This window comes from Vulpes vulpes, chromosome 6 (assembly GCF_048418805.1).
Source record: "Vulpes vulpes isolate BD-2025 chromosome 6, VulVul3, whole genome shotgun sequence".
Lineage (NCBI taxonomy): Eukaryota > Metazoa > Chordata > Mammalia > Carnivora > Canidae > Vulpes > Vulpes vulpes.
Window position 1 is genome coordinate 1671640 of NC_132785.1, and position 3840 is coordinate 1675479.

The 3840-nt window shown below is 33.7% G+C and overlaps 1 pseudogene; it reads left to right on the forward strand.

Annotated features, from left to right (window-relative positions):
• Window positions 1-746: 746 nt before the first annotated feature.
• LOC112910832 (large ribosomal subunit protein uL15-like) lies at window positions 747-1187 on the forward strand (annotated as a pseudogene).
• The last annotated feature ends 2653 nt before the right edge of the window (window positions 1188-3840 follow it).

The following is a 3840-nucleotide window of genomic DNA, read 5'->3' on the forward strand; positions in this document are numbered from 1 at the left end:
GAAGGTCTCAACGGACCAGAAGACGACAGAGGGAGATTATTCAAAAGTAAAATACAGGGCATTCAGTGTTGAAAATCCTCAGCACTAACATGAAAAGATCATCAAGATGTTATGGTAGGCAGAAAATAAGTGTGACAGCAGTGTGGGGGACATATATGCATATGAAGATGCATAGAAAGGTAACTAGAGAGAGTTACAACAAAATAGTGACAGCAGCTACCTTTGAGAGGAGAAAATGATACCATGAGTAGCCATAACAGGAGCTCCTCTCCCCCTCCATCCTCTTTGTGTTACTTGATTCTTTAGGAGAATGTATTTGTGCGAATGTTGTATAAATGAAAAATCCCAAGTAAATAAATAAACAGGTTTAAAGATTAAAAAACAAAAACAATAAAGCGTAGCACCTGGAGCTCACATAAGGACAGGAAAACTGATTGTTCCCACCAGCCAGATTGGAAAACTTCATAATTTACAGAAATTAAATAGAGTACCCTGAAAGTTCTTACCTCAGTAGTAGGAAATAATTAGCCCTAGATTAAACAGTGTTCTGGTCCCACCTAAAAAAATATTAAAAGTAAGACTTAAAAGGATCAAACAGTTCCTAAGAAACTGAAACAGAATCCCAGAACAAAGCCCAAGAAATTTATAGGAATAAAAATATAGTCAGAACCCAGCAATGTAAAATTTATAATGTCTTATATTCTATCAAAACATATTGGACATACTCTTTCATCTGGGCTGCCAACATGCCATCCAGACTGAAGAAGACCTGAAAACTCCAGGGCCACATGAGCCACAGCCAAGGCCACATCAACAAGTGCTGGAAGCACCCAGGAGGCCTGGGTGATGCTAGTGGCATGCATCATCACAGGATCAACTTCAACAAATATCACCCACGTTATTCTGGAAAAGTTGCTATGAGGCATTACCACTTAAAAAGGAACCAGAGCTTGTGCCCAACTGTCAACCTGGATAAACTGTGGACCTTGGGCAGTGGGCAGGCACAGGTAAATGCTGCCAAAAACAAGACTGGAGCTGTTCCTATCATTGATGTGGTACAGTCAGGCCACTACAAAGTTTTGGGGAAAGAACAGCTCCCAAAACAGCCTGTCATCATGAAGGCCAAATTCTTCAGTAGAAGAGCTGAAGAGAAGATTAAGGGGGTGAGGAAGAGCTGTGTCCTGTAGCTCATTAAATGCTAACAAGAACTTTAAAAAAAAAAAAGTATCCAAAGGAACAAGAAAGTATTGAGGAAAACAATCAACCAACCCCAAACTGACACAGATGTTAAAATTAATAGACAACAGCATTTAAAAGAATAAGTATATTCCATAAATTCAAAAAGTTAAATAGTAACAGAAAAGAAAAGATAATCTAAAAAAGAAAATCAAACTTCTAAGGACAAAAACTAGACTGGAAGAAATTCAGCAGATATAGCACTAAGAAGAAAATGTCACTGAAATAAAGTGCTTAGAAAAAGATTTTAAAAATAATTAAGAGTAAACTACAGTACAACTTCAAACTAATATACAGGTAAATGGAGTCCCCAGAAAGGAAGCAGGAAAAATAATGCCAAAATAATGCCAAGGAAATACTGGTCAAGAGTTTTCCAGGTTTGATAAAAAATCAAATCTACCTATCCAAGAAGTTAATAAACCTTAAGGACAAGAAATATAAGGAAAACTACACCAAAACCCATCATCATCAAATTGCTCAAACCCTGAAAGGTAAAAAACAAACAAACAAACAAACAAAAAACTAGAAAGCAACCATAGAAAAAGCCATAGGAACAAAGATAAGACTGACAGAAAATTTCTTGTTGGAAATAATGTAAACAAAAAGATAGTAGATCAACATCTTTAAAATTAAAAAAAAAAATAGAGCAAGGACAATGTCTTCAATAAACGATGCTGAGAAAACTGGTTTTCCACATGCAGAAGAATGAAATTAGGCCATCCTCTGACTCCATATACAAAAATCAACTCAAAATAGATTAAAGACTACAGGACCTAAAACCATAAAACTATTAGAAGAAAACACAAGGAAAAAAGCTGCTTGACAGTGATGTGGACAATTATTTTTTTGATATGACCCCAAAAGCATCGGCAACAAAAGCACAACTAGACAAATGGAATTGCGTCAAACTAGAAAAGCTTCTGCACAGCAAAGGAAACAATCAACAAGGTAAAGACACAATGAGAGACAATGAAGTGAGAGATAATATTTGCAAACCATACATCTGATAAGGGGTTAATGTCCAAAATATATAAGGAACTCAACTCAATAACAAGAAAACAAATAACTCAAATTAGGGTCACCTGGGTGGCTCAGTCAGTTACACATCCATCCCTTGATTTCAGCTTAGGTCATGATCTCAGGGCCATGAGATCCAGGCCTGTGTTTTTCTCTCTCTCCCCCTCTGCTCCTTCCCACTCCACTCTAGCTTGCTCTCTCTCTCTAGAGAAAAACAATTCAATCAAAAAACAACAACAATAATAACAATGAAACAAAAATAACAATGAAAGAGGAGAAGGGAAACATAAAAGAAATGGAATAGAGAGAAGACAAAGCAAAGTGATAAATATCAACTTAACTATATCAATAGTTATATAAACAGTTATATAAGTATTCCCATTAATAGGCACAGATTTCCAGATTCGATTTTTTAACATTTTACTTAAATTCAATTTTCAGATTTAATTTTAAAAAGTAAGATCCAGCTGTATGCTGCCAACAAGAACCACACTTTATATACAAAGCCACAAATAGATCACAAGTTAAAAGGCTAGAAGATATATCAAGCTAACACTGGAGAGACTATGTCAATATCTGATAAAGTAAATTTTAGAGAAAAGAATATTTTGGTGGATAAGGCTGACAAAGAAGTCAATTCATCAGTAGGATATAGGAATCTTAAATGTTTATATACTCAATGACAGAATTTAAAATGCATAAAGAAAAAACTTAAAAGGGAAAAAGACGAATCCACAATGATAGACATTTCAATGCACTCACTCAATAACTGACTGAATAAGTACAGGGAAAATCAGTAAGGATGTACATTTGAAAAAGATAATCAACCCACTTGATATAATTGATATTTCAGGAACAATCCACCAAAAAATAGGAAATACACAGTTTTTTCAAGTTCACACAGACCATTCCTGAAATAGACATATTCTTGGCTACAAAGGAAGTCTCAAATTTGAAAAGACAAAAGTCACACAAAGAATGTTCTCTGACACCAAAATTAAATTTGAAATCAGTAATAGAATTATCTCTGGAAAATCTCCCAAATATTTAGAAACTAAATAAAATATGTGTAAGTAACCCATAGATCAAAAAAAAAAAAATCAAAAGGGAACTTAGAAAATATTTAGAAACTAAATAAAATATGTGTAAGTAACCCATAGATCAAAAAAAAAATCGAAAGGGAAATTAGAAAATATTTGAACTGAATGAAAATGAATATGTAATTTAGCAAAATGCATGAGATGCTGCTACAGCCATAATTTAACAAGAATCTATAGCCCTAATGCTTACATTAGAAAATAAAAAAAAAAATCAATAGCATAAAGCTTCCAACTTAAGAAACTATCAAAGAAATAGCGAGTAAAAAAATATCAGAAAACAAATCAATAAAATAGTAAAAAGAAAAACAATGAAGAAAATTAATGAAACCAAAAGCTCACTCTTCAGAAAGTTCAATAAAATTGACAAACCTCTACCCAGACTGAAAAGGAAAAAAAGAAGACACAAATTGTGAATATCAGCAAGGAGAGAAGTAACATCATTACAGATACAATAGATATTAAAAGGCAAAGAAGGAAATACTGTAAA